Genomic DNA, 25,165 nt, shown 5'->3' on the forward strand with positions numbered 1-25,165 from the left:
TCCTGCTGATCATAAGGCTCAACCAATACCACATCACTGATCATTTCCGCTATAACCAAAGAGCTCGCATTTGCTTGGTAATTATGTCATTGTAGAATGTAGCTAAACCAACTATGTTTGCGATACATGGGCATTCATTCAATGTAAATATATTAAATTCGAAACCTGACACTATCATGTTAGGATTCGAATGGCATTTACAATTTCATGTATTTATCTGTTTTAATTTCCAAACTTCTTCACGTCTTCACTGAAAACACAGTAGTATATCTTACAAGTACAAAACATTCATAACATATACCTGCGTCTCGATCAACTGGCGGTCTATGCAAACACTTTCCAATGTACGCAACCATTGAACATATTTAATCCTCATGCATCTACTCATTGTTCTCAGCAATAACATGGATCACGTTCTGAATTGCTTACGCGCAAGATACATTCTTCGTTTGTCAATATTTTTTATATAAGTCTAGTGTTCTACATTCTAGGTCGACCATTATCCTACTTAACTTAAGGGTATTGGTACCACTTCAAGTCGTTTTGTCACATCAAGAAACTACACATAATTTCTTTCAAACTGAAACTAAAATTCATGTCACACATTTTCGTTGAGACATCTGGCAGTTTGCTGTTCCTTATGAGTCAGTAACGTGTTTCCTCCTGTACTGAAACACAGCAACGCTTTGGGTGCTATAAAGGGGAAGTTGTTAAGTAAATATGAATTTGATTAAACAATTGTTCTGTTTCATCTCGTGGCATTAATATGGGTAGTATGCAGTAAAAAGGGAAAATATATTTCTTTATTGCCTGGGGCACACTTCGGATGTTTTTTAAACTTTACACTGAAAAATATGAAGTCTGCTTGGGGCTGATTATCTAATCTGTGTGTATTTTCGTCACTCTGATTGTGTGTGAAATGGTTCCTAGCACCTTGACGTCATTCTGTTGCATCGTTCGCTGTCGTTCGCTTTTGGGACCATCATTTTCCATCATCATTATACTAAAAATAGCCAAACTAATGATCAGAATTGTCAACTTGTACCTTTGGGATTGCAGCATTAATAGTAAAATAAATGTGATTGAGTGTCGCAATCCGATTTGTTGAACAATGGTGTTGAAGATTTAAAGTCAGGAAATGTAGAAATCATCCGGATTAATTACAGCGTGTTGATAACGTTTTTTTATTCTCAGTAACAAATGGAAAAATGTGTCCTTCAGTATTATGACATCGATTTTATATTCCTCATAACTCGTAATCAATATAAATTGGGTTCGTTTGTCGGTATTGACAGAATGTTCCAACACAGAAAAACGCTCTTGTCTTCTTGACCCGCCAAATATCGATGGCTTGGTGTTTGAATGTCAGAAGTAACTGTGTGCCTCTCGACGTTATATCTCTCATCATTACACAGAGACAATGTCTCCTGGTCTGAAGCCCACTGCTGGGGTTAGTCTAGCCGTTGTCATTTGCTCTGTGTGTGACGTTGAGGCATTGTCTCTGTTTAATTAGGGCTCTCAGTAACTATTAGTTGGATAGACATACGATATAAGAAAACAATCACATATTGTGGTCTATGAACGATCTTGAATCAAACTCACTACCAAAACAAATGAATCAGACTGCCTGACAAAGTTACAACTCAGAACGCGGAAGGCCATCCCACTTAGCAAGTATATTCGAACCACATATCTGCGCAGTCGGTTTCATCCTATCAAGATGACTACCCTCGCCCATATTTAATATCTCACCTCCCCAAAATATAAACCCGCAACGCCAGAGAATAACCAGTTTCCATTATCCGCCGAAACATATTCCTTTTGACACATAAGTCAAAATAGCAGTCATAAATATATGAATGGATCACAGAAAGTCACCATCAGATGCGATATGGATGAGCATGTCGTGCGGTACAGGTGGCGCCGTTACTCATATTTTTTGCATAGCAAATGTTTGTTGTCTGACACGCTTGTCTTTTCAACGGGACTTGTTTGTGACACGTGTCCCACACCTGCCCCTTATATCCACTCAACTTGACCTCCATACGTGATTTACTAAACCACATTTTCCTTCATTAATTAGAGTTGCCTCGTGTCAGGATACAAGTGCTGGTTCAGTGCCAAATATAGTCTGTTCTTGTTCAATATGTTTACTTTTGAGTACAACGTTGAAAGTGATACAAGTTTACAGATATACACGATTCTTTCTTGTTTGCTTCTCATTCCTTTGACGACGTCTATCTTAGATAACTCCGCATCTACAATATTCTAGCCATACAACGGCTTCTGATTTCAGGGATGCAACGTGTATAGGTATTGTATCACAAGATAATTATTTCTGTCACACGTTTATGTCAGTTGTAGAAACATTAAATGGTGCATCCAGTATTTTCTATTTCCCGGATAGGAAGTAAATTCATTGATAGGCATGTTGTACCTTCATCAATAACCGTCCTATAGTGAATATTAGAGCTAACGATGCAGTCGATGACAAGGATGTAGGCTCTGACCAATAGCTTAGTCACGCATGTCAATGCTTCTCTGATATCAATTGTATCCAGTGGTAATTATTCACAACTCATTCTCCAGCAGTGACAGGCTCAGTCCAATAGAGTTTATACTTGCAGAAGAAGCCAAGACGCCATTATCCCTAAATTTAGGGTTTACCAATTTGATTAGTTTGTTATGTTAGGCCTTCACTTCATGCCACCATGTCCCGAGGGGACGTTAAGATATTACTCTCACCATGTTTGTCTAGGTGACTGCCAGATGCCCAGCACTATTGGCAATACGTCTTAAAAATTATTGACTTGCTTGTGAACCCTGAAAATGATAGATGGAAATAACCGCCAAGACGGTTACTGATTTACCAGCTCACAAAAAATCTCATCTATTTGTAGGCATCATTCGGTGTGTTGCACGTCGAGAAGGCGCGTATATCATTTGTTGTACTCGGATTTGTTTTTAATGGTTCTTAACAGCTTATTTCTGGACATGTACATGTACATGCAATATTGATTTTAACCAATTGTTTCACAGGCATTTCTTTGTTTCTTTGATAACGTAGACACAATTTATGAATAAGAACTTGTTTATTTTACTGTAATGGCGAGGTTTAGGTATATATCCTTATTTCGTTATCGTGCAAGTCCGATAGTGAGATGACTGCACATTGCCTTGTTGTCTATCATAGGTGAAAAGCAATATTCTCTGTTTAACTCTAATGCGTCTGTGTTACTTACAGACTCGATAATATAAGTAAATATCGAACGCTTTTTCAGCACAGCGGTCAGAACAGTGGCAATACACAAAACAATTACAATCATTTGGTATTCCCCATGTACGACAACAAAATTTGATATTTTCCATTATCATATAGCTTTAAAGTTGGTTTGCTCCATGTATAATACTCACCTGGCTCTATGTCTCTCACGGGATGAGACTTGTGATCTCTGTGATCATGTTTACGATATATCTCGCTTTTTGATGTTGCCTCTGGCCCATATACAAGTGTTACAGTGGGAAGTAAGTAATTACATTGTTGCGATGGACTGACGACTTCAGCAATATACACCGTGTTTAATACTTATAATATTTAAACCAATGTAACCTTGTTATCAAATCAGTATTTACAGTTGAAGATGATATTTTAAATTTGTACATTTAAGGATTGACTGTGTATTTTTTTCGGTTCATTGAGGTATGAATCGAAAAACCGATGTGCAAACTGTATGAATCCGCGTAGCGGATTCTTACAAAAGTTTGCACATTGGTAGGAATACATACAGTGGCGTGACATGAATCAGGTGATCGTTTAATTTATGCACATAACTTGACACGCCTACACAGTCAGTAGCCAATCAACGGAGAGTGGGATTAAAACAATGTTCATTTGACCTGTCAATTAAGGCAAGAGGCGAAAAGACTTGCAACAGCCAGACTGTAACGAACCGGAAGAAATATGTCCGAGAGAAGGCGGCTGTTTCAAATAACATGGTCATTTACTGCGTGATTCAAAAATTACTTCTCTGATTACGGTAAAACAGTTGGAGAAATGCTAGTTAGAAATGAAACGCGAAGACATGAAAGTTGAACCGAGGCGAGCAGGAAAAAAAACTGGCGAGCGAGCCTGCACGTTTGCTGTTTCATTCATTCTCGGCCTTCGGTTTCAAAGGGTAGTTTGGACAATGAATATGCATGAAAGTCGCTAAATGTCCTGTGCATGACGATACACGTGAGCAGAAAGGGAATTCCCTTGACTGTAATATTGGGATTCCCCGACATTCCGAAGTAATAAAAGTAGTGCGCAGCGGTGGGCGTGGCTTAATTTTTTACATTCATTGGGAAATGAATGCAATAACACGTGACCAATTCAGCTAATCAGAATGCAGGAATTTCCATGAACACAACGAAAATTTAATTATATTAACATGGTTACGGAATGGTATCGTTTTTCGTAAATGCTTTTGCTCAAACCTCAGAGAGAACACATAAACGTCAACGAAAACGTTATTAAATAGTAATGTTTGGAAGGCATGATTTTATTTTTTAGGGCTTTCAGCAATCCTATTATAATTTCATCAACACCGGATGATTTTCCTTTTATAATACGATTTTTGGCTTAATGTATTTATTCTTCTGTTTCCCAGTGAAGTAAACATTTGCCTATATCAACAATGTGGTTCATGTCCTCGGTGATTTCATTTTGGTCTTCATCAGCAACTGCGTTAACATTCAATCGATTCCTAAATGCGTTAGTCCTAATAGTTTCACTCGTGTTATATCCATTATTTTACTATTTGAGACGAGTTTTAGCACTTTCTAAACGTTTCACGAGTTTGAATGAGTGTTTGTGTGAATGAGTTTGTGCATTAGAAGGTGGTCTGATAAGCGTGAAGAGCGATATTGTAACACTGCCTTGCAAACAATGCTTGAATTACATCACTTTAAAAGCCAAAACTCATGTAAATGCTTGCAGGGGGTGATGCGACAGACCAAGCATCACAGAAGAGGACGCAGCTATTATACGTCTTGTAAGCAAAAGTATTTCAGTCTGAACAGTGACAAAAGCAATTATATATATATATATTGCAAATAATGTATTACTAGTTCCTTACATTGGAAGCGTTTATACTGATTATAGATATGACAACCGTTCCAGATCAACATTTCCAAAATAATGACATCATAAGTCAACTGATAGTTGACGACCGCGTGAGTTCTGACATCGGGAATATAAGATTGTTTCTTACAAATTAATACCTGTTCCGTACAGACAGGAATTGATATGATACGAGGGATTAAGGGGGACTAGTCCAGAAGCCCCATTGATTTCATTGTGCAGCATACCACCCAATCAGGGACGACATGCGTGGGCAGTGCGGTGATAATTACTAACTAATTGGCTCAGGATGCTGGTACCCTTATATCCGGACTAATTTAGTTTACATAACCCGATTTCAGAAATGATGACAAAATATTTCGCTGCACGACAGTTTCCCCACTGTTTCCTTTCCGACTGTTGGCTGCCAACACTGATCAAAGAAGAACATGCACGTTAATTATAAGCAGTCAGTGCGTATGAAGACTGACTGAGGAAATGTTTTTGGTACTTCAGGTTTCGATGATTCGGAGACTTTATGTGTGGAAGCTTGTGGGCAGGGGAAGCTGATCTTGGCATATGGGTATGACGTGTCACTCATGGTGAATTTAGAACGGCCCATCTGTCAATGAGTAAAGTATATAGTGAATATTTATTTGTTGCACTTGTATCACATTGTTTTACAACAAACCCTACAGGACTGAGTAGACTGAATCTTGGCATCACCCTGCAATCCTAGAATGTCAGCACGCCCAAGGTAAACAAGTCTTTAGAGTCATGCCTCACATGGCTGCACCACCCACACCCAAAAGTTATCTGAAAAGACAACTTACATATTATACACAATGGAACCCTTAAAATAGGGGCGGTATGGTAGTCTAGTGGTTAAATCGCTCGCTCGTCACGCTGAAGGCCTGGGTTCGATTCCCCACATGAGTACAACGTTTGAAGCCCATTTCTGGTGTCCCCCACCGTTATATGGCTGGAATATGGCTAAAAGGGGCGTAAAACAAGACTCACCCACATAAAAATACAATGTCTGAAGGATTAGACTGAAGCTCTCAGAGGACACTGCACTGCTGTCCATCATAAGATTAAGTTGCTTTTCGGTAATTTGATGATCCAATACTTTGATCCAGTCAGTTATGAGACCTGTCTGCTACCGGACCAGGCATCAGCCTCCCAGCTACTCAATATCGTATAGTTTATATTACCAGCTTCCTTCCGATTTCCCCCTAAGATGGGTTCATTGATCCCTCTGTCTACCACCGCGTTCTATGGTAAACCCAAGGACATCAATCTACAATTGTTAAAGGAATTTGTCCACAAAAGATGAACATTCCGAAGATATATTTCAGCTGTTATTGAAGATCAATTTCTAGATGTATTCTGTGTTGAAACAAGTAGCTAGTATTGAAGATGATAGTGTTTTATAGAATACAGTACCACAACTTCTCGTGAGGACGATCTCTGCCCTAGGTCACATGTCTCAAGACAAGCAACCAGTTTTTTTGTGAGAATCCGTCGGACTCGAACCCTGTGACCTTCGGATTGTTAGCCTGACAGCCAACCGACTGAGCTACGTCCACACTGTTAAACTTAAATTCACCTCGTCATGCCTATGACTTTACGGAACTGAACGAAAAGGGTCGGATAAGTGACGGACACTTACGAAGGTTACGGGTAGGCATGGTGTCTCGCGACTTTAGTCTACGGACACTTACGAATGATTCTGATGCCATTTGGCACACTAGTCCCATTCCGTAATCTACAAGATACCGAGTGGTGGGGAATGAGCCGATATGCCGCGAACTGAAAACGTCTCCAGGCGTCAGGCGTCAGACGTCGAACTCGCGAGTACGCATGAATGATATGGTATTTAATAATTCGTCGGGTGATTTTTGTGACAGAAAAGTGTGGAAGGGAAAACTGAAGGGATGATGTGGATAATAGTAAGGAACAATGGAGGAATAAACATGACTAGTGACGACACAACGGTGAGTTCGCTTTTGAATCAGTGCTGAAAAAAATGTAGCCGGTGAAAGTGGCTTGTGTGAATGTTCCAGGACAGTTTCCAGTAGCTAAAATATTCGACACAAAACCATTTCATCCCATTTATAACCATTTTATCCACTTCAATTACGAGAAAAACGAAATAAAAAATATATAAAAATAAAAGTGCTTTCGTAAACTAGCGCTTGCTCGTAAAATGCGCCGCAGGTTATAATTAGTAAACAAATACTCAAAACCCTCAACACCGCACGGCTATTTCAATGACATTGCTTGTAGAGATGATAGATCACTGGGAGGGGCTTATGCATACTCGATGACCCCTGACTTCACTGGGCACTGTTTCGCCGGTGTGACTGGCAACAACATACCAGAAATTACGTCATAGGGTATGATCACGTGTTTGAAGAGTTTGTGGTACTGTATTCTAAAGGTAGGCCCATGACGTCTTTTGTTTTTGTTTTGTATTCTTCAGCTGGATGAGCCCATCATCTGAAATTCATATGCATCTCTCTTACCATAATCAAGTGTGAATTGCTGTGGCTAACAGAGTACATGCATTTTTGCCCAGATGAAAATTCTGAATACTTTTCTCTTTAAAAGATATATTAAGATAAATTGTCGACCAAGCCACTGCTACGCAATGCCATACTCTTACCCATCCACACCTTTATTATGTGATGTGTACATATTAAGCAAACTATGACAGCCCACAGATTTCTGATATTTTAAACAAAGAACATTATGTGATATCAGGAGTTAAGAATGTAGTGTTCACAAATTGAGTGTTCTGAAACGATAGTGCAGCCCCGCGGAGCAAGTGTTGCCTCCTCACGTTAGTGCCTTCTCTGATCCTAAACATTGGTACTTACCAACTTTCAGTATCTAGACTGATACAAAACTTTGGTAATACAAGTGGCATATCTGCAACCCCTTATGGCTGAAATAGAGCCATAAGGACTTTATACTCATACTCACTAATTGGCTCAGAGTAGGAGTTGGTAGCAACCATTATTTAAGAACAAAAGGCATCAGGAACTATTATAATGGACATCTTTCCACATGAATAGATGGCACCTATATGTACATGACTCATCACCAACACCAGTGTAAAGATGTGTCTGATCAGATGAGCTATTATTCTTTTTCCTCTTCATTTTGTCATGTCGAATATTTCGATCCATTGACACCTCTTTTTCAAGTCAGAGCCACAGGCCTTGCAGAGTCAAATGGCAATTATTTCTTACTGACTTGAACACTAACCTTCCGCCTTGTGGCCATGAAACCTTGAGCCATCATTAGCTCTAACTATGTCACCCTTAAGGATAAATGCACGGAGTAATGAATCTGTCGATAATGACCTTAATTATCGTATACAATGAAGTATTTGCACCAATGTGTCACCATTTTACTAAAGGAAAGACTGAAAACTTGGAATGAGTGTTCATTGTTAACATTCCACATGTAAGTAAAGATAGGATGTATGGATGAATGATTTTTTTATTACATTTAAGAGTGACGTTTCTGTGTAGGTTCTAACGCTGTTATCAAGAAAGTCATCCTTACTAGTACACCAACTTCTAAATGCCTATCAAAGAAGTTATACCACATGTAGACTAAGGAGTCTTTAAAACGTTGTTCATACATTTAGCTTGAAAGGGACATCATGTCTGGTATAATAAACCTAAACCACAGATGTATGCAACATCCCGTATTCTGTAAAATGTACTTTGGAGCATTCAGTTTGATTTATCAACGCTTTGAACACTGTGTTTCTTTTATATCAGACACCTCAGCTAAATGCGAGAAGAAGACAAACAAATGCACGTCTAATTATAAGACGTTTACAAGTTTTATGAAGTCAAGAGAATAGTGCTGACAAGCCAAACATCAAAATCCAGACGAATGCTGAATGGCACCAACGTTCACAGAATTTGACAAGCATAACTGACGTAACAGCGGTTTGCCTCAGACGACTGGGACACTTCTGTTACTCGAATATAAGGATTCTGCTCACAAGGATCCTTGATTGACATGCTGGACAACACAGGCACACTTGATACCAGCGCTGTTGGGCATGAGTGCGCCAGAAATCAGTAGGTGATCTTGGAGGCGGCGAAAGTCATCACATTTAACATTATTACCCCATAAACGTCTTAGCCCGTCCAGCTGATTGTGCTTCCAACACGGGGCTGTAGGGTTGGCCCTGGCTCGGTGTTGGTGGCAGGAGTCATCAGGAAAACTGCGAGCTCCTCTTCCCCCAAATCAATTTTCTTCGCCAAACACTTAGAGATCGACTGATTGTAATAAAGAAACCTTCAGGGAATACTAAATTTCACTCACTTTATGGTTTTTTTTTCACAATTATATTTGCTCATAAAAGACCACGAATTAACCCTTGCACTCACACATTCAAAATGACTCCAATGCTGGAGTTCGTCTAAAACGCAGAATTGGGTCAGTATTCCATGGGATGAACGTTTGGTTTGTTTGTTGTTTAACGCCGCACACAACAATATTCCGACCATGTGACGGCGGTCTTTCAGTAATCGATTCTACACAGACAATCCAGTGATTGAAATCCGGCCTCGATCTGTGCAATCGGAATACAATGACACCATTAGTAGCTTCTTACGAGAAGCATTGGTTGCTGAAGGCCAATTTTAAGTCGGGTCTTCATGGTCCCGATGAATGTTTATGGCTTTCAAAGTAACTCCGCAAAACAGTGCCTTGAAAAAGAATTATGTACCGATAAAAACGAAACCATCCGAGTTGTTGTTGATGGGTTACATTAACATGATATTGAAATCAGACAGCTGATTTTCAAATTTATTCAAAAAAAGATTTCTCAGCACCTTTTCACTTAAATGGGTAAGTTGTTCGAATTTTTATTATATGTCTTATTTCCATCTTCTAACTACTCAATATTGCATGAAAAATTGCATCAAAATATCGCGGCCTTCGAGACACTGCCGAGCTTCATTGCAACATTGTGAAGATTCCGGGGTAGAATAAGTCTTCTGCAACCCATGCTTGCCGTAAAAGGTGACTATACTTGTCGTAAAAGGCGACCAACGGAATCAGGTGATCAGGCTCGCTGACTTGGTTGATGCATGTCATCGATCCCAATGGCGTGGATCGATGCTCATGACAATAGTCACTGGATTGTCTGGTTCAGATTCGACTATTTACAGACCGCCGTCATATAGCTGTAATATTGCTGAGTGCGGCGCAAAACAACAAACCCATCAACCAACCAACCACATCATTGCACCATTGCAACAGTGAACCAACAGAATTGCAATTATCCGAATTAAGAGTCGAATTGAGTGACGATGTCTATGGTCGGTCTTTGATAAGCATATTTTATGACTTTACTCTGATTTTTTTTGAATGAAATAACCTCAGGTGAGGACAATTCACTCGCGTGTTCAGTTTGAGATGTGATCATACCGACGGAACTTGGGTTAATCCAGGATTTCCGCTGTTGGAGAAAGGAGATTCGCAAGAGGGCAATAACGCCACTCCTGCAATCCCCACAAGTTTCTTTACAGTTCAAGTAGAAACCTTCAGGAAGCAGTCAAGAAAGTAGAACGCAAAAAAATGTCAGGCCCTCGGCACAGAATGATTGTCATATGTGATATGGAGAGTTTTTTCTTGTGTAAGAGTTTGTAAAAGTCTTCGAAAGCATATATACATATTTCAAAGAAGTTAATTTCACGTTTGGAATTCAGCCTAAAGCGTTCGCAAAACAGAGTATAAGTGAAAAGTTGAACTCCATTCGTTTTTAACTGTAAGACATGTATGTGTAACGATATCCATCATACTTTGTCAAGCTCATGGGTTGAAATCAGTCAATCCGAGGCTTAAAATCAGCTCTTTCAGGAACATGGAAACATGTTTCAAGCATCATGGTATATAATATTCATGCCTTTAATCTACGTATTGAATTTATTTAATTCATATATTCAATGGTTTAATTTGCATGTGTATGTTGCATTTTTTACAGTTCCATATACATGGCGAGTGAGTGAATGATTTGGGTTTTATACCCCAATATTCCAGCAATGACACAGTTTGAGACACAAGAAATAGACCATCTTAACAAACCCTCACTTAATCAACTCTACATGGAGGTTCGATGAACAGAGCAAGACAGAAAGATCAGTTTTGTGAATGTAAAGCATAGATGTGCCCGAAGGAGACACATTGTCAATATAATGCATTGTAGTCGCTTTATAAGACATGAATCAAGTCAAGGCATGGTTCCATCGAGTTGCCACCTGTTCTGCATATTGCTTCCATGGCATGTACAGGTGCCGTTGCACAAAGTTCCCGCACATGGTGGCGATCGTGTAACTTCCGTGTGTTAAACCCGGGTCTTCAGTGCAGCTAGTCTACACATATGGACCATCTTCACAACCCTCATTCAATCAACACTGCAGAGAGGTTCGATGGACAGAGCAAGAAATAAAAATAAGTTTTGTGAATGTAAAGCATAGATGTGCCCGAAGGAGACACATTGTACATATCATGCAGTGTAGTAAGCTTTTTAAGACATGAATGAAGTCAAGGCTTGGTTGACCTCTGGGAGCGCAGAGTACATCAACATCATTTCCCGTGCATACTTCGTGCCACAGGTGTGAGGCCTCCTACTCAGCATGTTGCTTCTATGGCATGCACAGGTTCCCTTGGCACAAAGTTCACGCACATGGTGGGGATCGTGTCACTTCCGTGTGTTATGGACAGATTCTTCTCATAGGTACCTGACTAGAATATAACGGAAGTAAATATTAACGGTTGCGTAATGCCATGCTCGTAACCCCACAATCCTTTAGTATGTGGTGTGTGCATCTTTACGAAAATATGACAGCATGTAGATTTCGGAGATTTTTAACAAAGAACTCAGTTTCATATCAGGAGTCAAGCATGGAGTGTTCTAAAGCGGTGGTGTAGGCACGCGGAGCAAGTGCTGCCTCCTCACGCTAGTGCCTAGTCAGATTGTTACTATTCAGCCTTCAGTATCCAGTCTGATACGAAACATTGGTAATACATGTAGAAGGCCTACAACCCCTTTCGTGCCAACCGCTGTAATATGGCTGAAACACTTGAATGTTGATCAGTTCTGAATGTATTATTTTGATTGGAAAAGCAATCGAAGGAGTTTCTGTATTTTAAAAGAGTTATACTTGAATAAGATCGATGTTGATTTTACCTGATATCAGTTTTATTTAATCAGTTCAATCTAAGGATTTTCTCAGAGGACGGGAAGGTTTATAAAAGGATAAAAGGTGTTCCCGTCACACCACAGGCAGGCTTGTACGTGTAGGTCAGATAGCTACTGCCCCGTCACAAAAGACAAAACTGCATGTAGTGATACTGTATCCGCCACACCACATGTACACAGTTGCTCTTAGCTACCACATCACCTGCACAACTGGCAACACTGCATGCCGTAGATGCACACCATAGACAAGGGTGTAGTTCACAGCTACTGTCTCCGTCACACCACAGGCAAGGATACAGCTGATACCATTTGTCTCCGTCAAACATCAGGCAAACCTTATGGTCATAACATCTGTCTCCTTCACACGGCAAGCAAGAAGGTCATAGCTGTGGTCTTCGTCCCACCACCAGGTTGCATCCACTGTCTCCGTCACACCATAGACTAGCATGTAGGTGATATCTGTGATTTTCGTCACAACATAGATTAGTCTGTAGGTGATATATGTGGTCTTCGTCACACCATAAACTAGCCTGAAGGTGATATGTGTGCTCTTTGTCACACCACAGACAAGCCTGTAGGGCATGTCAACTGTATGCGTCACACCAGAGACAAGCCGGTAGCTCATGGTTTCAGTTCAGAACTGACTTGAGAAGGTGACTGAAATAAGCCAGACTGATCAGCATTATATTTTATCAGTTCAATCGCTTACATCTGCTGTATCAAGCTGTCAGTTTCAGCCCCGCGTCCCTTGGGATATTCGTTCCGACGGTTTTGTCGGTGTTCTCGTAGTCCAACACCACAGATAACCTGTCTTTGCAACTACTGACTTGCAATAATACTTGCAGACAGATGTGATTAATATCATTCTTCTGTAAATGTATCTTTGTAAATTGCCATACATGGCTAAGCTGTGCTATGGTGGTAATGCAGTATGATTAACAGTGATTTCTACTTTCCCCGACTTGAATGTCCCCTTATCTTGACAACTATCACGTAATCGTGTTGGCGAATGTATGTAATAATGTGGAAATGTTTCAAGTCGGCAAGACTGGTAATAATCTGTTTAAAAAGAACTGTAAATCACTGGACATTATCATAAAGCTGAAGACATTAGCAGATGGCGTTAGTATGTGACGTTAGCAGTTGACGTTAGTAAGTGGCATTAAGAGATGACGTTAACAGTTGACATGAGCAGGTAGATAATCTCAATGGATGATATCTGGACATAATATCAGATATGTCATTTGTTTTCAGCCGGTGCCATTGTGTAAATAGGAAAAAACAAACTGTTTAACGACATTGTAAAGTACTAATGTTATCATTTAAATTCCCCAAACATGAGTTCTGACTCCTGTGAACAAATATCAAGGCAATATCCATTTTGCCAAGCACAATATCATGTTTTGTCACCAATGGAATTGAGAGAAAAACATATACTGTATTCTTACACAGTGAATTGTCAACATAATTTCCAGATTTCAGGTTTTAGTTTGCTGCACACATTGTAGAATATCAAAAGTGAAATGAACGTATAAATATAAACTTGCTTATCTGTGCCAGAGTTATTGTGTGTCATGTTTTATCCACAATCTATATCTGCTATTGAATGGTTTTATTAATTGACCCCAATTCAAAGGACGATAGAGTCAAAGGTTATGTTTCAGCTAGATACTTCCTGAGGCAGCTGTTGAGTGTGGTTAATTTGTAATTTAGATAAGGGAGCCAAACTGCTATTTTGTTGTTGATAAATGACAAATTATTCTGCGGGCAACACCGAAACAGCAAACTGGGCTGTCATGTCTGTAGGTAGCAAAGAAGGACAATAATTGTGGTTTGAGAACATCTTCGGTTTCAGATGGCATTTTTGTCAAAGTAATATTCCCTGTTGTCAAGACGTGTGACTCTGAGCTTCACAAACCGGCGAACCGATTAAATGATTCGCTGGCGTTTGATTGTATTAAAACAGATTTGCTTCACAAAAATGTGTGAAACTAGACTGTTCATGAAATTGTTTTATATTAATACCTCTCAAGAAGTCATACAGTGTCATCAATTATAATGTAAATTCACGGGTAGGGAATAAGATACTTGAAAAGCGCATCTGTCAGCGCTCAAGTAAAAATGATAGCCAAAAAATAGATACACGAGTTTTTATACGATAGTGGGCACTCAGATAAAAGAAGGAAAAACTGCAAGAGGCTGACTTAGATTCGTGAACGGATTTTAATATTTGTAAGTCAGTCCTTTCTGTAGCATTTACTTTTCCATAAAGAATAGTATTTAGATCATAACCTTGGTGTGACCATACATGCTATAGCTTATACCAGCATAGCTGACACGAGTAAAGAAATAGCGGAGTGTAACTTATACACATTGATTCACAGATTGTCATCACCATTCCTGTGTTCTTACTGAACAGTGCTGAATATTCTTCTTTAAGTCACCGCCAATCTTCACTGTATATATCCTTGCCAATGTATAACATCACATTTTAAAAAAAATTGAGTTTTAAAATTGAGATGAGTTTAGTTTACAAGTGCACCATGTACGATAAAATTAAACCTTTTACAAATTATTGTATATTTGTTGTTCAACGCCGCACTGAACAATATTCAAGCTATATGATGGCGGTCCGTAAAAAATCGAGCCTGGACCAGACAATCCAGTGATTGACATCATGAGCATCGATCCAAGCAATTGATATACGATGACATGCATCAACTAAGTCAGCGAGCCTGACCACCCGACCCCTTTTTTCGCCTTTTGCGACAAGCATAGGTTGCTGAAGACCTATTGTACCCCGGATCATTACGATTCCTTTTTCATGTCAAAAATCATATAAAGGAATCAAAATTTTAGAAAAAGACTACTCTACAGAAGGCTAAATACTCTAAATACAGACCAGTGATCATCATTATTACAAGCAACAATCAGGCCCTTTGAGATATCACTAATGTGTTCAGATTGGTAGTGAAGTATGTCCCAATGTTCAGCCATTAAAGGTACCCCACCATGCGTAATATGTAATTGCATGTCTAACTTGTGCAATTAGTTCGATATTCATGTTACTAAGATCTCATTTTAAGATTACAACACCTATTAAATCTATCGAAAATGTTCCTCAAAATGTCATTTTCGAGTCACTGCAGCTATATATGTAGCACCTTTATTATTTAATTCATTCGATTAATAATGAGGGGATTTTTGCCAGTGTAGAATTGTATCCTTATCAATAATATACTGACAGTCAGAGGGCCGGCGAGAGATTGTTTCCTGGTAATGATTACAAAAAGCATAGTCAGCACAACCGTAATTGATAAGGAGCGATTAAAAGTTGTTATTACGGACAGACTCATGTCTTCTCTAATCAGCGATCGAATCTAAAATGAAGTCATTACAAAGCATTTTACTTTTTTGCATTAGTTGCCTGAATAATATTTACATGCTATGTTGGAGAAAAAAAAGGCTTAAACATTGCCCATTGTAAATGTACTGATTCTCTTTAACATCAAGATAAACACCCACAATATGCCTTCAAACCTCCATATAGTCATCCGGAAGTAGAACATACTTTGTGTCTTGTGTAAGTATTCTGAAGTAAATAACGACCAAGAAGTCGGAGTGTAAACTATTGCAAGATATCATTCTTAAAAAAAACAACATTTTCTTCACAGGGAATCCATGAACATCTTCCATATGCATTTTTAACAGTCAAAGAACATTGTTGCTGAGTGAGCAAATTATTTTATTAACATGATATTTACGACTATAAAGGTATTATCGTCAACGGAATGGCGCACCACGGATCGTTTCTCCATATGGTTATACAATGTGAAACCCATTTTTTCTACTGTTTAGTAATGATGATATAGAAACTCAAAATGCTTCGTGCTCACTCAGTTTTGAATAAAATGTTGTGACACTCATTAATTTCAACAATTTACTATTCATAGTTCAATATATCCGCTACATAATCGTGCTCGCTCAATTATGAATGAATATTGAGAGGTCCCCTATGTCTCCGCCCTACGTGACTGACAATTCCAACAGTTATGGTCACCTTTCCCAAATGGAGCTAGTCTAGACTCTATTCTTCCCTTCTGCCAACTGGTGATCAATCACTAAGTGTGTTGTCGCAGTGCCCATCCCTCAGTTTGTTGACACGGAGTGAAGGGTCTGGTCAAAGGTTATCGGGAGATGTCTTGGTATTGCTGCATATTGGTTATAACACTATTATTACAATAGTGCAATATAGCGGCACCATAATCTGTCTACATACAGAGTTAGACAGCATCCTTCCGGCTACTTAAGATTAGAAGATTTATAATATTGGCTTCTGTTACTGATTTGACACCATGATCAAATCATGGATGACAATGTCTTGGACATCTTCTGTATCACCAACCACGATCAAACTGCTATATTTGTGCTGTCAGTAATCTTAATAACGATAAGATTGTACAGCTTTTTATGAAGGTTATAACATTAGTTTGTTGTTTATAAAAAATGATAAATTTAGCATCGGTATCATTGCTTGTCAAAAGACTCCAGACCTATTATCCGAGTCTTTCTTCCTGTGCCTCCCTTATGTCTCTACACTTGCCCCGGAAACTATAACCATCTCCGGTTCACTGGCTGCAACATTACTGCCGGGTGACATGGATGATGGCATACGTCCATTTGTCTCCGGAAGATGAACATAAAAGATTTGTCTTCCGCTGTTGAATTCATCTGGGACACCCACAGTATGATGCTTCTCCACGACAGCCATGGGAAACTAAATTGAGCGTTAAAAACATGTCAGACGAATGTGGATATGGTAATATTTGCTTACAGCAAAATGTAGACATACCATAGCCACAGCCTTTTTTTCAGCCGTTTGTCACAGACCTTGTAAGATATGTACATCTGACTGTGATCATGGTTCCTTGTCCAGTTCTAGAAAAGCAAATTACTACACAACATTTAAGACTACTACAATACAAGAACCTTATCTATTAACTGTCAATTTACATAAATTTAGAACATCTCTTTTCATCAACAAAAGGACCATCTAAAATTATACTCGCCAGGCTCGCTAAATACCATCTTTATTCCTAATACAGGATATTTACCATCCCCAAACACACTCGCGTGATAACCTCTATTTACTCGCCAAAAGTGCTACATTACACTTCCTTACATGTTAGCATACATGGTATATATTACTGTATCAATCAGAATGGAAATATTTCCACATTCAGAATACCCAATAAATGAGAAATAGAACGAAGGAATACTTTCTTTAGAAAGTGCCTGTTGTGAGGAGCTTAACAGTGAAGAAACAAACTTAGTTATTATTATTTTTTTTTTTCAAATCCCGACTAGATAAGAGACAATATTTTTAAAATCAATATTATATAACTGAAGAGCATAGAGCCAAAACGTAGCAAAATGCACTGTGGCCCCTTTTGCATATTATTGGATTTATAACATCCATGAGTTCTTGTCTGCTTGCAGAAGAAATATTGGATGTTTTCATTGACACTGTTCTTGAAATATAACTACTTAAAATTCAAAGGGCCAAAGTCAAGTTCCCAAAGGGCCAAAGTCACTTTGCTATATGTTGGCCCGTTTAGCTATCATTTCCGCGTGTGTTCAAGAGATTTTGAAAGTTTAGAAACATTATTATTATGTGTCAACTATCTAAAAAAAGTTGGCTTCAGTTTCAATAATTTAAAAGAGCTTCAATAGTATGTGTTGATACTTTCAGTAGTAGTTTATCAATCTCTCCTGATAAATCCCTTGCAAATACCTGAGGGTACAAAGAGCCCACAAACAGACCTTGGCCCTATCCGCCCTTACACCAATTACAAACGTATGTTCATTTCCTTATTTTGAAATTATTTTTATAGCAACATTTAATCATGCTGTCAGAATGTGTTAAAGTATAGGTATTTGACGCCGAATAGAACAATGTTCATTAGCAGGCATAAGATTATGTTTTTTATTACTCTCCCCCCCCCCCCCCCCCCCCCCCGACATTGGCCCTTACGGCTCTTAACTTAGTAACTTAGTAACTTAGTAACTTTTTCGGTAAAGATGACATTGGAAATAAATCATGGCGGGTTCCCAGATAGCATGGTAACACTGCTACACGCTAAAAGCGCCGTAGAACCATACTAACTCGCTCATTGTTCTCAGCAATAACATGGAACATTTTCTGAATTGTTTACGCGCAAGATGCTTTCTTCTTTTGTCAATTTTTTTAACAAGTCTAGTGTTCTACATTCTAGATTGACCATTTTCCTACTTTACTTGAGGGTATTGGGACCACTTCAAGTCGTTTTGTCACATCCAGAAACTACACATAATTTCTTTCGAACTGAAACTAAAATTCGTGTCATACATTTTGGTTGAGATATCTGGCAGTTTGCTGTTCCGTATGAGTCAGTAACGTGTTTCCTCCTGTATTGAAACACAGTAACGCTTTGGGTGTTGTAACGGGAAAGTTGTTAAGTAAATATGAATTTAATTTATTAAACAATTGTTGTGTTACATCTCGTCGCATTAATATGGGTAGTATGCAGTGAAAAGGGAAAAAATATTTTTTATTGCCTGGGGCACACTTCCGCCTCTATGTTTATTTTCTCTTTTTTCTTGATCGCATTTGAATCGCATTTCGTTTGTATTCTCTTCGCGTAATTCGCATTTCGTTTACACTGTAATCCTAGTTTTGTATTTTGTCCCCCATCTGAGTAAACTCGTGTGAGTTCGAGAGTCTGGTTTGTGATATATTGGCGTTCAGATGTTTTTTTAAAATTTACACTGATAAAATATAAAGTCTGCATGGGGCTGATTATCTAATCTGTTAATTTCGTCACTCTGATTGTATGTGAAATGGTTGCTACCACGTCGGCGTCATTCTGTTGCATCATTCGCTGTCGTTCGCTTTTGGGACCATCATTTTCCATCATCATTATACTAAAAGAAGCCCAATTAATGATCAGAATTGTCAACTTGTAGCTGGGGAATTACAGCATCAATAGTAAAATAAATGTGATTGAATGTCGCAATCCGATTTGTTGAACAAAGGTGTAAAAGATTTAAAGTCCGGAAATGAAGAAATAATCCGGATTAATTACACCGTGTTGATAACGTTTTTATTCTCAGTAACAAATGGAAAAATGTGTCCTTCCGTATTCTGACATCGATTTTATATTCTTCATAACTTGTAATCAATGAAAATTGGGTTCGTTTGTCGGTATTGACAGAATTCCCCAAAACAGAAAAACTGCTCTTGCTTTGTTGTCAACTCAAATATCGATGGCTTGGTGTTGGAATGTTAGCTGAACTGTGAGCCTCAGGGCCTTATATCTCTCATCATTACACAAAGACAATGTCTCCTGGTCTGGAGCCCACTGTTGGTGTTAGTCTCGCCGTTGTCATTAGCCCTGTGTGTGACGTTGAGGCATTGTCTCTGTTTAATTAAGGCTATTAGTAACTATTAGTTGGATAGACATACGATATAAGCAAGGAGTCACATGTTGTGGTCTATGAACGATCTTGAATCAAAACTCACTACAATTGTCTGACAACGTTACAACTCAGAACGTGGAAGGCCATCCCACAAGACAGGTAGATTCGAACCACATATCTGCGCAGTCGGTTTCATCCGATCCAGATGACTACCCTCGCCCATATTTAATATCTCACCTCCAAAAATATAAAACTTCAACGCCAGAGAATAATCAGTTTCCATTATCCGACGAAACATTTTCCATTTGATGCATAAGGCAAAATTACATGAATTGATCACTGAAAGTTACCACCAGATCCGATATAGACGAGCAGGGAGCATCCGACACTCATATTATTTGCAAAACATAAGTGTGTGTTTGTTGTCTCACACTCCTGTCTTTTGAACAGAACTTGTTTGTGACCTCTGTCCCACACCTGCCCGGATAGCCACTCATCTTGACCTCCATACGTGATTTGCTAAACTTCATTTTCCTTCATTAATTACAATTGCCTAGTGACAGGATACATGTGCTGGTTCAGTACGAAATATGGTCTGTTCTTGTTCAACATGTTTACTTTTGAGTACAATGTTGAAAGTGATACAAGGTTGCAGAACTACAAGATTCTTTCTTGTTTGCTTCTCAATCTTTTGACGACTTCTATCTCCTAGCAAACACCGCATCTACAATATTCCAGCCATACAACGGCTTCAGATTTTAGGAATGCTACGTGTATCGTGATAGGTATTGTATCACAAGAGTATCCTTTCTGTCACATGTTTATCTCAGTTATGGAGACATTAAATGATGCATCCAGTATTTTCTATTTCCCGGATTTAAAGTCTTTTATAGGCATATTGTACCTTCATCAATAACCTTCCTGAACAGAATATGTAGAGCTAACGATGCAGTTGTAGAGAAAGATGGTTTCCGACCAACAGCTTAGTCACGCATATCAACGCTTCTCTGATATCAATATCCAGTGTATCCAGTGGTAATTACTCACAACGCCATATCCCATTCTTCAAGCTGTGACAGGCTCAGTCCAATAAAGTTTATACTTGCAGAAGAAGCCAAGACGCCATTTACCTTAAATTTAGGGTTTACCAATTTGATTATTCTCGTTGTGTAAAGCCTTCACTTCATGCCACCATGTCTCGAGGGGACATTAAGATATAACTCTCGCCATGTTTCTCTAGGTGACTGTCACATGCCAAGCACTATTGACAATACGTCTTAAAAAATATTGACTTGCTTGTGAACCGTGAAAATGATAGATGGAAATAACCGCCTAGACGGTTACTGATTTACCAGCTCACAAAAAACATCATCTATTTGTAGGCATCATTCGGTGTGTTGCACGTCGAGAAGGTGCGTCTATCACTTCTACATTTTTTGTTCTCCGATTTGATTTTAATGGTTGTTAACTGCTTATCGCTCGACATGTACAGTACTGATTTAAGCCAATTGTGTGATAGACATTTCTTTGAATCTTTGATAAAGTAGACACGATCTATGGATAAAAGCTTGTTTATTTTACTGTAATGGTGAGGTTTCGGTACATATCCTTGTTCCCTTGTCAAGCATGGCCCATATTGTGGTGACTGTACATTGCCTTGCTCATGTTAAAAGGTAGCCAGCAGTTTTGTCCTTTGCGGTTTTCTCCAGCACTATGCGTCGAGGGATCATTCTCTGTTTAACTCTAACGCGTCTGTATTACTTACAGACTCGATAATATAAGTAAATGTCGAACGCTTTTTCAGCACAGCGGCTGAGACAGTCACTTCAGGCGGTTCACACAACATTTACAATCATTTGGTATTCCCCATTTTAAATTTGGACATATTAACATGATTACGGAATGATATCGTTTTTTGTAATTGCTTTTGCTGAAACATTAGAGTGTACACACAAACGTCAAATTTAACGTTGTAAAATAGTAATGTTTGGAAGGCATGATTATATTTTTTAGGGCTTTCAGCATTCCAAGTATAATTTCATCCACAGCGGATGATTTTCCTTTTATAATACGATTTATGGCTTAATGTATTTAATGTTCTGTTTCCCAGCAAAGTAAACATTTGACTATATCAACAATGTGGTTCATGTCCTCTGTGATTTCACTTGAGTCTTTATCAGCAGCTGCGTTAACATTCAATCGATTCCTAAATGTATTAGTCCAAGTAGTTTCACTCGTGTTGTTTCCATCATTTTACTATTTAAGACGAGTTTTAACACTTTCTAAACGTTTCACGAGTTTGAATGAGTGTATGAGTTTGTGCATTTGAAGGTAGAAGTTCTGATAAGCGTGCGGTCATCTGTCTTGTGTTGGTGAGCGATATTGTAACACTGCCTTGCAAACAGCGATTGAATTATATCACTTAAAAAGCCAAAACTCATGTAAATGCGCGCAGGGATTGATGCGACATGCCAATCATCACAGAAGAGGACACAGCTGTTAAAAGTCTTGTAAGCAAAAGTATTTCAGTCTGAACAGTGACAAAAGCAATTGTATATATATATATATATATATATATATATATATATATATATATATATATTGCAAATAACGCATTACTAGTTCATTACATTGGAAGCGTTTATACTGATAATAGATATGACAACCGTTTCAGATCAACATTTACAACAAAATGACATCATAAGTCAACCGCATGAGTTCTGACATTCGGGAATGTAAGATTGTTTCTTACAAATTAATACCTGGTCAGTACAGACAGGAATTGATACGAGGGATTAATGGGGACTATTCCAGAAGCCCCATTGATTTCATTGTGCAGCATACCACCCAATCAGGGAGGACATCCGTGGGCAGTGCGATGTTAATTACTAACTAATTGGCTCAGGATGCTGATACCCGTATATCCGGACTAATTTAGTTAACATAACCCGATTTCAGAAATTATGACAAAAGAATTCGCTGCACGACAGTTTCCCCAATGTTTCCTTTCCGACTGTTGGCTGCCAACACTGATCAAAGAAGAACATGCACGTTAATTATAAGCAGTCAGTGTGTTTGAAGACTGACTGAGGAAATGTTTTTGGTACTTCAGGTTTCGATGATTCGGAGACTTTATGTGTGGAAGCTTGTGGGCAGGGGGAAGCTGATCTTGGCATATGGGTATGACGTGTCACTCATGCTGAATTTAAAACGGCCCTTCTGTCAATGAGTAAAGTATTTATTGAACATTTCTGTGTTGCATTTGTATTACATCAGGTGCCACGATTTTACAACAAATCCTACAGGACTGAGTAGCTGGTCTAACGCGTCGTCAGGAAGCCATAATAGTGACAGATAGATGGCCTTCCATAATACAGTATTGCGATCTGAGTGAGTGAGTTACGCCACTTTGTCCACTATCAGTCATACATACCGCTGTGTGTCAGCTGCATGCAGCGAACTGATGCAGGGTTTACATGATTACATCTTTGTTCAAACGCACAAGCACAGGTATGGTGCTGACAGACCAAGGATGACCAATAGACTGAATCTTGGCATCACCCTACAATCCTAGAATGCCAGTACGCCCAAAGTAAACAAGTCTGAATCGTCATGCCTCACATGGCTGCACCATCCACACCCAAAAGTTATCTGAAAAGACAACTTACATATTATACACAATGGAACCCTTAAAATAGGGGCGGTATGGTAGTCTAGTGGTTAAATCGCTCGCTCGTCACGTTGAAGGCCCGGGTTCGATTCCCCACATGAGTACAATGTTTGAAGCCCATTTCTGGTGTCCCCCACCGTTATATGGCTGGAATATGGCTAAAAGGGGCGTAAAACAATACTCACCCACATAACAATACAATGTCTGAAGGATTAGACTGAAGCTCTCAGAGGACACTGCACTGCTGTCCATCATAAGATTAAGTTGCTTTCCGATGATTTGATGATCCAATACTTTGATCCGTTCAGTTATGAGACCTGTCTGCTACCGGATTAGGCATCAGCCTCCCAGCTACTCAATATCGTATCGTTTATATTATCAGCTTCCTACCGATTTCCCCCTAAGATGGGTTCATTGATCCCTCTGTCTGCCACCGCGTTCTTTGTTAAAGCCCAGGACATCAATCTACAATATTTGTAGGAATTTGTCCACAAAAGATGAACATTCAGAAGATATATTTCAGTTGTTATCAAAGATCAATTTCATGATGTAGTCTGTGTTGAAACAAGTAGCTAGTATTGAAGTTAATAGAGTTTTATATCATGATGTCTTTTCTTTTTGTTTCGTGCTCTTCAGCTGGATGAGCCCACCATCTGAAATTCATATGCATCTCTCTTACCATAATCAAGTGTGAATTGTTGTGGCTAACGGAATATTTTTGCCCAGATGAAAATTCTAAATACTTTTCTCATTAAAGATATATTAAGATAAATTGCCGACCAAGCCACTGCTGTGTAATGCCATGATCGTAACCACACACCCCTTTATTATGTGATGTGTGCATATTAAGAGAAATAGTACAGCCCACAGATTTCTGAATTTTTATAAAAAAAAGAACATTATGTCATGTCAGGAGTCAAGCATGTAGTGTTCACAAATTGAGTGTTCTGAAGCGATGGAGGGGCCACGCGGACCAAGTGTTTCCTCCTCACGCCACTGCCTACTCTGATCCTAAACATTGGTCCTATTCAACTTTCAGTATCTGGTCTGATACAAAAAATGGTAATACAAGTAGCATGTCTGCAACCCCTTTCGTAAAAGGGCTGAAATAGTACCAAAAGGACATAACTCATACTCACTAATTCGCTCAGAATAGGGGTTGAAAGCAACCATTATTTAAGAACACATATAAGGAACTATTAGGAACTATTATGTCGGACCAACACCAGTGTAAAGATGTGTCTGATCAGATAAGCTATTATTATTTTTCCTCTTCATTTTGTCATGTCGAATATTTGGATCCATTGACACCTCTTTGTCAAGTCAGAGCCACAGGCCTTGCAGAGTCAAATGGCAATTATTTCTTACTGACTTGAACATTAACCTTCCGCCTTGTGGCCATGAAACCTTGAGCCATAATTAGCTCTAACTATGTCACCCTTGAGGATAAATGCACGGAGTAATATATCTGTCGATTATGACCGTAACTATTGTATACAATGAAGTATTTGCACCAATGTGTCACCATTTTACTAAAGGAAAGTCAGAAAACTTGGAATGAGTGTTCATTGTAAACATTCCACATGTAAGTAAGGATAGGATGTATGGATGAACAACTTCTTTATTACATTTAAGAGCGACGTTTCGGTGTAGGTTCTAACACTGTTATCAAGAAAGTCATCCTTACTGAGTACTCCAT

Source organism: Haliotis cracherodii, unplaced genomic scaffold (assembly GCF_022045235.1).
Source record: "Haliotis cracherodii isolate W230 unplaced genomic scaffold, xgHalCrac1.p SCAF_14, whole genome shotgun sequence".
NCBI classification, from domain to species: Eukaryota; Metazoa; Mollusca; class Gastropoda; order Lepetellida; family Haliotidae; genus Haliotis; species Haliotis cracherodii.